Below are 11,175 nucleotides of genomic sequence, written 5' to 3'. Positions count from 1 at the left end.
GTGACTCAGTGTTGACAGATATTAATGCACTGCTGAGCGTGCCTGACACTTGTTGGGAAGATGTGAGTAAACTTTCTCGACATCAGTGTGAAACTGCCGGGCAGTTCCACACCATGTGTTTTACACTACGCTGAGCACAAACCATGACTGCAGTGTCTTATCTCTGCTTCAGTTCTCATATGAACAAGGATTTGCGTACAAAGATTTGTGTCTGTCTAAAACTGAGACCGAATACAATGAACTATTTTTAAGCAAAGCGAGAACACCTGATCTTGGTAAAAATGTGCCTTTGACATGGAGATTTAAATCTCTCAAGCCCTGCACGACTTTATCTCAGCTCCTTTGTCACTGAAAGGTCCTTTTTGTGATTTGAGATCCCCTCAAAAAAAGTTTGCTTGCAATATACTATTAAAAAGTCACTGCTGGCATTAGATTGACACTGAGATTAGTAAAGAGGGCGACTTGGACGAGTGTGGAACTAAAATGTCAGTTTGAAAGACAATGATTAATCTCCCAAACCCCGAGGGAGATCTGGAATAAAAGGTTTCAGATATGAGTCTGAGATTTTCAGGGAGGATCTGCTAAGCAGCTGTAAGAAGATAACGGAAATTATGTGGCGAGATGTCATTAAAAGGTGTTAGTTTTGTTTTAAAGCACTCTCATTTAGTTCTGCTTTCTGACACTGTTAGTAATACAAAGAGTCCACTGCTCCCCCTCCCCGATAAAACAACTGCAGGTGCAGGAGCTTATCCCAGTGTGCACCCCTGGTCAGACCACGCAGAGAGACAAACAAGCCTTCACACTCATATTCAGATCTACTGCTGATTTAGAATCACGGATCAGCCTAACATGCATGTGTTTGATCTGTGGGAGGAAGTCAGAGCACCCAGAGAAACCCCACACAGGGACAGGGAGAACATTCAAACGCCACACAGTGAAACCCAGGACCTTCATCTTTGGGCGGCGCTGCTGTATATCATGGTCATCTATCAAATAAATAAAGTCAAGAAATGACAACCACAACTTTGAACGCCATCAGCCCGTAGGAGTGCTTATTGCACTTACAGGGTCACGGTACCACACTGGCTTCCCACTCATCGAAGCCTGAGAAACTGACTCAGTCTCTGACCCTGAGGTTCTGTAGCAGAAAAATCCAACAATCTAGAATCCAATCTAGAGCCAGTCCTGCACAGTTCTACCAGAAAAAGAGTGTATAAAGCACTTTATACAACATGTCTCATTCATCCAGCATTCCCCACCCCTGCCATATGTATGTGTTTTCTAACGTTCACTAATAAACACCTTGGAGAATAATTTGGGGTTCAGTTCCTTGCCCAAGAGTACTTTAGCATGTAAACTGAAGCAGCTAGGGATTAAACCACCAACCTTTTAATTAGCAGGTGCTCTACTGCTTTACTGCTCGAGCCACAACCACATAAATCTGCTGGGCCTTGAGTTAGAACCAGTAATGTCAGTGGTGACGGGAAGGGCTAGTGCAGGAAACCTCTAATGATTTGCAGATGCAGTTTTTCATCCAATGAAATGCATCACAGCTTCTGTTAGTCAAAATAATTCTCAAAGGCGTTCAAAAAGTGGCCTGGTTTTCGAAAGGCACCAGGCAGGACCTCTGCACCAAAGCCACACTAGTGGAACAAGGTGTTTGTTAAGAAAGACTGACAGAACAAAGCTAATCAATGGCTACATAAACAAAAGAGGAAACACGGCCATTAAAAATGCATATTAACAAACAAATTCATCACTGGGATTCAAACTACAGGAGCATGCTTGAGCAAGTGAGCCGTAAATAATCAACTTCCACTTTGGCTACATCTGTATGTAAAACACCTAAATGCAAGTCACCATGTGAGAAAAAAAGAAGCAGAATTTGAGGAAGAGCTGCACATGGATGACTCGGCTCCATGTTGACTCACAGTGAAAGCAAAAGATTGGTCATCAGATTTGATCTAATCTGCACCAAAGTGTTAAATGCAAAATAATGGAGACAAGATGTCAAAGATTTAAACAAAATCAAATCAAAACAAACAAAAAACAACAAAAAAAGAAGAAATAGTTTGACAGGAAATATTTTTGCATCACCAAGGTGGTTCCCATAGAGCTATTAGCCAAAAACGTCCCATATAAGTGATTTACAGTAGATGAGCTGAAGTATCTGAAAATCATGTCCCTCAGAAAAAGGAAACAAAAATCCAACAAACACCTGACAGGACCATAGAGATGGACTCTTCAGCTGATCTATCTGCAGTTCACCCAAACCTCTTAATAGAGGGGGGGCTTCTTAACGAAGAGAAACAGAGGGGAAAAGCCTCAGGCGTGCCAAAATACACAAGAATTGAACTGAAAATCAGTGGCAACAGGTCTGTTGGAGAGATGAGTCCAAATTTGAAACTTGTAGCTAAAATCAGCTTCAAGGATGGAAGTCAGGAAAGATACACAGCAGTAAGTGTCATGGTTCCATTGTTCCATGGAATTATGAACACAGAAAATTATAGTTCGATTCCGCTCCACCACACAATATGATGAAAGTCTCTGATTGGCTATAGTTTCACTCTTCACCAAGACAATTCAGTTCAGTTTCTTTTCAGTTTTAATTACACAATGCCAAATCACAATTTGCCTTAAGGTGCTTAATGTTGTTTTTATACAGAGAAAACCCCAATGACCGCACAAGTGCGTCATCTGGCTTAATGGATAGAGCTGGGCATCATCTGCATAGCAGTGAAAATTTATGCTATGGCTTTGAACGATAGTACCTAAAAGAAGCATGTATAATATCAACAGAATTGGTCCTGGTGAGGAACCCTGTGGAACATGTCAATGATCCCAAACATACTGGCCAAATAGAGAAACACACATTACACACTATTAGTCATGGACAAGCAGTCTGGGATCAAATGGACAGTGAATGGAACAAAAGGCAGGCAACATCCGAAAACTGTCATGGTGTGGGTCTATAGGGACCCAGGGCTCATGTATTTTTGTATTTTGTATGTTTATTTTTCCATATGTAGGGTTTTGGTTGTTTTAAATAAATCGACTGTCCTTCACAATAAGAGTCCAGCGTTTGGGTCCTTCTTACCTCAACTCCACGGTCTGCCATTGCAATCCGTGACAGTATGATCCCGCCATAATGGACCCAGCTGACTCAAGTGTTGCCTCAGAGAAGGAGTTGTTCTCCCAGCTCTGGGATTACTGCTGAAGCATAATCCAGACTGCGAGCAAACACCAGAGACACATAGAGGTAGTGTTTTTTGATAACTTCCTGTCATCCACTACCTTTTCTGTGAGCTTTTTGGACATTAAAAACTAACTCAAATTGTAACTGAGAGCAAGCTCCAGCTTTGAGCTGTTTGGTTTGGGCAGTCTGGGCAAGGAGGATTCGGCTGCCCTCCTGGGAGCCCTTGCTGCCTGTTTTTTTTCTGCATCGACGGACAGTTTTCCCACCATCGCTTGCTGCTCACTTGTTGGAACCTCCATTCTGGGGGAGACGGCTCCCTCGCCATCAGCATCCCACCACATCTCCTCTTTGTCAGCAGACAAAGAACTGACAGCTCTAGTGACTGCAGTGAGTAAACCAGACTCTGTTGTTTTAATAAATCCTGTCACAGGGGATCAAACTGCAGATGATCAAGAGGGGACAGTTTCCACACACGCGGCCCCACCTTCTTGGAGGAGACCAAGACACCACCATCATCACAGATGCTCATGGCGTCTTCGCCACCATCATCTCCACCACCTGTGGCTGCCACACCACCATCGCCTCAACCATCTGCAGCTGCCGCCCCGCCAGGGGGGACCCACTCAGCCTGAGCTGGAGGTCAGCTTGCCTGGGGGACCCGCTCAGCCCGAGCTGGAGGACAGCACGCCGGGGGGGGGCGTCTGCTGCGCCTCAGGATGTCAAGCCACCTGGTCCTGCCTCAGTCCCCACCCACTGGGCCAACCTCCAGAATTGTCTCACTGTCACTGCTGGACCCGTGGCATGCCACCGGAAGGATCTCGCCAGCATCACCACCGGTTTGGTGGGCCACCTGCCGCCACCATGGAAATCATGGTTTGTGGAATTGGATTATACTGCGTCAAACCTGTAAAGTACCTCCGTTGATGAGTGTTTGTGAACAACATTGCTACTGTGGGTGTCCTGCTGAGCTGCGTGTTTTTGTGTCACCAGGAGACAGGAGCGGAGAGCGTCGTCAGGAGGGGAAGTCACGGAGCTGAATTAGGTTTTGGAGTTGTCACCTTTTCACTGTTTATGGACACGTGCACATGCACACGTGCAAAAAAAACGAGCTTTTAATGTCCTCTGAGAATGTCATTTGATACTATTGGCTGATCATGCGAATAGGTTCCTTCAACATTAAACTCTACAGAGCTAAGATTGCCAAGAAATACTCATTGTGAAGAAAGGCCCAACGAAGAGAATTTGTGTTTCTATACTGAAGAAAGTTCAAAGTTAATTGAGTTTGTAGATTCTTGTATGCAGCATGTATACTACATGCAAATAACACCATTAGCCATGTTTTACATTATATTTATTCTGACATTTACCATTATGTGGTCATCTTGTTAAATAGATGGTTAACAAGAGTGAATATTTGTTATTTTTGCTTTGACTAAGCTGCCACATAAAAACATTAAGAGAACCCTCAATCATCACAGTATAACACATTATTAAACATCAGGCATATCATAATAATCCATTGTGAAGGCATTTCAGCTGATTTGGTGCAAGTCAAAGGGGCAACAGGTGCAGCAGGGAGGCAACAATAAGACCAACCTCCAAGAAAGGAAATAGTTTTGCAGGTGGTGGCCACAGACCATTGCCCCTCCTATCTGATTTTTCAGCTTTCTCTTAGTTCCTGTCACAGCTGGCAGCACGTGATGGTGCATACAAGGCATTGCACAGGTAGCCCAACTCCTCCAGGAGGGGACACCCATACATACTACGACCAGAAGTAACTTCAAGCACAGTGTGGATGAGATACCAGCAGACGGGCGGTTATATGAGCATACTTGGACAGGCTGTAGAAAGGCATCAACCCAGCAGCAGGACCAGGAGGAGTGTTATCAGAGCCCTACAGGATGACCTCCAGTGGGATACTTATGTGTGTATTTCTGACCAGACTGTCCAAAAAAGGCTTATGTAATGTGTTCACCATGGTTTATGCTTCCTAGCTGGACAGATTGAGATCATTGATGTGTACTGACTTTGTTTTATACTTTGATATATTATTGCTTCATGTTTAAAAAGACCAAGAATAGTTTTAAGTGTAGGTTTTGATTAAATGAAAGCATGCTTTGCCATATGTGTCCTGGGTGTGAATCTGTAGAGCCTGATTTCAGATTTTTTTTAAAAAAAATTTATATATATTGTCACTCTTAAATGTTACAGATCATCAAACAAATTTTAATAGCAGACAAAGATAACCTCGGTAAATACAAAATGCAGTTTTTATATGATGATGTCATTTATTATGGGAAAAGTTATCCAAGCTTACCTGAACCTGCGTAAAACAGTAACTGCCCCACACTGGGAAATTACTGCACTGTACTTTCCCAGTGTGGCCCATTGCGAAACTGAATGTGACACTCCTCATTTAGAGAACTATGAAGCTACGTGTTTTTGGCTAGTATGGTATTACCTGAGGATACAGCAGTGACATTATCTGAAACTCGAGCCATGTCTAATATGCGCGCTCGGTATGTGAAGGTAAAGGATTTATTAGTATCCATGAATAAAGCCAAAAGGATTTATGGGTTTAAATACATGCATTTGTTTTGATAAAAAGACTCACAGCAGGCGAGAGGAGATTTCATAAAGAGCAGTTTGTTGTTGGGGGTTTGTATTGTTGTGAAAAGTGTGCCGCAGATGGCGAACAACTGGTGCGAATTCTGAGAAAGAAAAAGGAGGTTGCTGTGCATTGTGGATCACACCTTTAACCAAATAACCCCTGTCAGAAACCTGAAGTCACCCAGAATAGATTCGCTGCAGGTGGGTAGTCAAATTCTGCAAAGGGAAAAGGAAGCCAGCTCACATGATTAAAACTGAAAACAATGAAAAATAGTCCAAACAGGACTAAATCAGCCTTGGTCTGATTTCCTGAAATATTTCATGCACAACATTTAGAAGTGCTGGGTAGCAAGAAGAGTGAGTTTAGTTCTACATAGAGTGTTCCCTTATTAGATATTCACTTGATTTGACTGCTTTTCACTGTTGAAAATGTCGAGTTGTTGCTCCTGCGAAAGCATGGTGGTGTAATATTTTGGTGGGCATGATGAAGAAGAAAGATAAATAAAGCCTGCAAAAACATCTTTGTTCCCATAAACCACTGGGATGTTTGGCATTTTATAGGGAACACAAAAAGCAGCAGACTCTGACCAGCAGATGGAGTCACGCTACAGTATATGAAAGGATAATCTGCTCTGTGCACGTTCGACAGTAACTTCCAGCCTGGTCTATGTTCTGTTCAACATGGATTGCAGTGGCTTACACGCACCATCTTTTTTCTTTCTTCATGCCACTGGAACACTTTGTTCATCAGTTGTAATCCTCTTATGAAGGTGTTGAAACTCTACTCAGGCACAGGGTTGAAGAGGATGAAAGTAGGCTCAGTATGTGATGAAGATAGTATTGACAGGTGTATGAAGATATGTGATCAAAGGATGAGAGCTCATATGTCGAGCAGAGCTCCCCTGAAATGCCTCTTGGACCACCGAACACTCAAGAGGGGCGTCTTTGCTAGATCAAATAGACATCGTTGCACAGTTGCACTCTCACATTTACTTTCTTCAGTGTCGGTGTAGCATCTGTTTTCACTTTACCCATGCTGGGAAACACGATGTTCATTACAGAATAATGGAAAACCCAGACATCATCCTTTGCTTTGTTTATGCAGGTGAAAATTACTGTATTTACAACCAAGTGCTGTTATGAATACTAGATGGTTAAAATGCAACTATGTTTCTCTTTTCATGCATTCTTCCTGCAGAGGCTGTTATAATGAACCGACATGTTGTATTTGCTCTATTTTCTACGGTGTCTTTGAAAGGTCAAACACACTGTGAAAACCATACAAAACACAACAGAAGTAGGAGAAAAAAGCTAAAAAAAAAAAAAAAAACCCAACCAAGGTAGAAAAACACCGGCTTATGATATAAATACTCATTCTCCATTTATCACATTCAGAAGATTTTCAGAAAACTTGACCTCTGACCTTAAGGTCAAGGTCAAAGTTCAAGGTCTCTGAAATTCAAACTCATCTGAAAATCATAGTGGATGCACCTTTGGTATGAATTTGAATATGTAACATGAATGCATTCACAAAGTTGGGGATTCACGCTGTCCGGCAAGGTGACAACACCACATCACCCTTTTACCTCAGGGGTTGAAGGGTGATGTGTTTTTAAAACTCCCAGGGTAAAAAAAAAAAGGGTAAAAACTATTGCAGTGCAAACCAATGTAAGTAACTGACACGGTAATTAATGAAAAAATGAAAGTAAATGAAAAAAAGGGAGGAATCGTTCACGACTGCGTAACAAACAAAGTCACTTAAACTTCATTAAACTTTAATGTGCCATCAACCATTGTGAGCCCTTATCCTTCCTGACTGATCTCCTTGTCACTTGTCACCCATTCAAGTTGGCACAGGTAGTTCAACTCCTCCAGGGTGGCACAGCGTACTGCCACAACACTGTTTGCTGCGTCTCCCAGCACAGTCTCATAAGTTTGGAGGAGATGGGCCATTATACAAGGAGAGTTGGACAGGGCATCAACCAGGGAAATGGACCGGTGTCTGCTCCTTTGTGCAAGAAAAGAGAGGAGGAATGCTGCCAGATCACCACAAAATGACAGTGCAGTGCAGTGCAGTGTACATGACCGGTCGCATGTAGTGACAGGAAATTGTCAAATGCCATTTGTGTCTATTTTTCTGTTTGTTTTAGTATCTTTTGGCTCTTTGTTTTCTATTTAGGAACCCTCACTTTAGCTTCTTTTTTCCTTCTCTCTGCTCTTGTGGTGTCATCACTGTAAACTACATTCAACACGAAACAGTGAGTCTAGTTAAAGCTAACAGTTAGCTGGTAAATGCAATAACACTTTTGGCCATTAAATGCTTCCTCTCAGAGTTAAGGGAGACAAAAAAGAAAGGAACAAATGCAAAATAAGACTTACTATTGGACTTATTAATCAGAAAAAATGGACAGACACATAACTTGAAAACACAAAATCTAATGGTAATTCTATCTATTGCTAACATGACAAATACGTGATGTTGAGGTTTTAATAGTGAGGTGGAATGAGTAAAACTGCATGTCTGTTATCACAGCATACCGAATAATATTTCTTTGTTTTATGCTGATTTCGTGTGTGGCCACCTTTTAAACTCATGCACCGCGGCATTGAATATATCAGAGTACGCTGCAGGAGCCTTTGACAGCATTCTGAGCAAAAATTATGCATGAATTATGTAAAATGCTTGTTTGTGAGTATGATTAAAACTAAGCTGAAAGTTGGCTCTTGAATGGTTGATATGGCAAACTGCAGGGGAAACTAGGGCCATAGTGTTCTTTGACTCTTCACTATGTAAACAACAAACCTTAACACAGCGATTACTTATAAGAGAATCATGTAAAAGCTTCTTTTAAGAGTCTTTTTATGGAGAATCTGCTTTTCTTAAGTGCCGCATGATGAATGCAGTCAGGACAGCTGAATCTTAGTGAAGTTACATTTGGCAGAAGAGAAAAGCACAGCACTTTGGGTGTGTGAAAACTTGTGATAATTCGACTCAAAAACTGCGATATAAAACGTGCACTTTGTGATTTTACATCACAATTTAATCTATCACAGAAACCCACCAAATTTCCATTTATTTTGTCAGTACCTAATTTTGTGGCGTTTGTGTGATCCGTGCTGCAGGAAGACTTTCTTATGCTGATTGCATCTCGGCCTACTTTAAATTCACACTATGCAACAGAACTTTTCAAAAGACGTACAAGGAATGGTTTGATCGGTCATTTTTCCATCTGGTTATCGAAAAGGTCAGAGAGGCGCGATTATACCCCTCTGAAGCTTTGGCACAGTGCTGACCTATAATAATAAAACCAGGGGAGCATGGTCAGCGCTCACTGACATTTTTTAGATTGGCATTCAAACCTAATTCTCATAAAGCTTCAGCTGACGAGATATGGAAATGAAAAATCACCCTCTACTCTGAGCATTTAATCCTCATTTCCATCCTCTCACCTGCCGCCACCACAATAAAACACCCCCGAGCACAACATTCATTATAGAATACATTACTTGTTTTTCGGAGTGGAACTGCAGCGCAGCCTGGCACGGCGTTCTGAGTCGTGAGTCATTCGGAGGCGACTCAGGCTGGAGAGAAAATGAGAAGTGATATGAGGGAATGGTGTTGCACGTAGGCTCACTGGTGTGTGGAAGGTAACAGATTGAGCTTCGACTGTTTCTTCTTGCCAGGGAATGTCCTCATAACCCCACATGAAACTAAATAAAACACACATTTTGACCTTGTCACAATAAACCTAATAAAAAATAATAAATGAGAAGCTGTAACTCAAGTTTCCTAATTGCAATTATGTTCTTGTAGTTTGTTTGGGGTTTTGGGGGGATTTTTTTTTTTTTGCAATTTTGACCTTGAACAATAGTTCTCCTGGTTTTTAAGGTCTTATAAATCTTCTTTTGGTCAGTTTTGGGTTGAATTTCAGTCAGTGGTTTTGGGGATCTTGTCAAAAGTGATGGAATTATTATATTCGGCTTTTGGTTTTCCTGTATTACCATCTGGAACGCATAAAATTGGACACTATTTCCTTATTCTACATGAAAATGATCCCAAACACACTGTCAATACAGTAAACGCATACCTGGATAGAAACAATGGAATACTATCAGTCATGGATTGGCCCCCCCAGAGCCGTGACCTGAACTTTACTGAAGCAGTGTTGCATTATTTTGACAAAGAAGTGAACAAAAAGCAGCGGAGATGTCCTTCAAGAAGCCTGGAGAACCATTCTGAAGTCTACATATTCACCTTGTTTATATGTTAATAGGAAGTAGTAGGATTTTTCTATCAGGAGTAGCCCTGTTCATTTGATCTCCTTTAGAACAATAAAAAATCATTTCAAATGTTACTCTCATGTCACAAAACCTCCCCCCGAACACACAAAAAAGACCAAATCAGCCCTGATACTGTAACTGAGTGCTAGCTCCCTCTTTACAATTAGTGCAACTTTATGATTCACAACTGGAATCAGAGGATTTTAAAGTCTTATAGAGAGCAACACCCAAATTTCCCTTTAAACAAGAGCCACACTAACAGCACTAATACTGACCAACTGCTAATGTGAATATGCACACGTGAAGAAGTTCCAACTCAAAAAATGGAATAAATGTCGAGTTCAGAAAAGATTAACAAACAGTTACATTACATTATTTTTAGCAGTCTAGCCAGGGGCAGACTGAAACAATGCATGAAGCCAGGAACTGGACTCCATCCACTCTGCTCACACAAACCCAAGAGTTCCTGTAATTATATTCCTGGATGTCCACTATGTGTTTTCCCTCTTTTTTGGCAAATAAATAACATTCTAAATAAAGGCGAAAGAAAATAGAAGAGTCAATAACTCTGGAAAAGCTGTCCAGAAAGATTCATTACACAATCACTTAGTTCATTTTGAAATACATTTATTTTCGCTGCTGAAAAGAAGGACTAATGAGCCTGTCAGGCCACATAAAACAATTAGCCTATGCCTTACAGACAGAGAATGAGATGCAAATTTTACACAAATACAATGAAAAATCTATATATTCAGTTCAGTTACATTTGGCAGAAGAGAAAAGCACAGCGCTTTGGGTGTGTGAAAACTTGTGATAATTCGACTCAAAAACTGTGATATAAAACGTCCACTTTGTGATTTTACATCACAATTTAATCTATCACAGAAACCCACCAAATAATCTAAGTATCGAGGAAACTTGAGCATTATAATAACAGCTAAGTATCAGCTGTTTTACACACTTTAACTGAAACTGAATAAGCCCTGACAATGCAAATAAGCTTAAACGGTAAATTACATAGCTAGTATTTTTTGTGTTAGTGTTTCAGCATACATCTCTTTTATTTTTCCCTCTTACCTCCACCTTTC

The sequence above is a fragment of the Perissodus microlepis genome, chromosome 8 (assembly GCF_051167445.1).
Source record: "Perissodus microlepis isolate ML-2025 ecotype Zambia chromosome 8, ASM5116744v1, whole genome shotgun sequence".
NCBI lineage: Eukaryota > Metazoa > Chordata > Actinopteri > Cichliformes > Cichlidae > Perissodus > Perissodus microlepis.
Note: the sequence above shows the minus strand (reverse complement) of the source record.